The sequence below is a fragment of the Neophocaena asiaeorientalis genome, unplaced genomic scaffold (genome assembly GCF_003031525.2).
Source record: "Neophocaena asiaeorientalis asiaeorientalis breed wild unplaced genomic scaffold, Neophocaena_asiaeorientalis_V1.1 scaffold100, whole genome shotgun sequence".
NCBI classification, from domain to species: Eukaryota; Metazoa; Chordata; class Mammalia; order Artiodactyla; family Phocoenidae; genus Neophocaena; species Neophocaena asiaeorientalis.
This window is the reverse complement of record NW_020173955.1, coordinates 737,134-737,728: the sequence shown is the minus strand read 5'-3', so window position 1 is coordinate 737,728 and position 595 is coordinate 737,134.

The following is a 595-nucleotide window of genomic DNA, read 5'->3' as shown; positions in this document are numbered from 1 at the left end:
ACCTGAGAAGGAAGGCGGGGAGGTGGCTGGAGGGGAGGAGCGGTGATGTCACCAGCACCTGTCACCTGGCAGGCCCCAGCCCCACCCACCCAGCCGCCGAAGAGTGCCGACCGGGCGCCCGCCCTCCCGCACGCCCCGACCCTGGTAGGCCAGTCCCTCCCGCCCCAGCCTCCTACCACCGTCCAATGGCCGAAGGGCAGGGCAAGCTGAGCAAGCCGCTGCAGCCCAGCCGGCTCCCCGCCCTGTTCCCGGTTCCCCAGCCGGGCTCCGGCGGCCTTTAAATGCAGCCCAGAGCCAGCACGGCGCACCCTCGACTCCTTTTTCCTCGGGCAGTAGCACCCCGAGGAAGAAAGCAGCCTCGACTCGGCAGCGCGGTCCGAGCTGCGGCGGCCACCTCCGACCTCTGGGCCCGCGCCGCCTTCCCGGCCTCCGCCTTCTCCTCCCCCTCCCCCCGGCCCCGCCAGCCGGGTCGGCGCCGGGCCCCCGGGAGTGCACGCCCGCGCGCCCGTGTGTGTGTGCGCGCACGAGCCAGTCTCGGACCCGCGCCCCCGCCCGGCGCAGGACCGCCTCTGAAGCCCAGCCCGCGCGCCGTGTC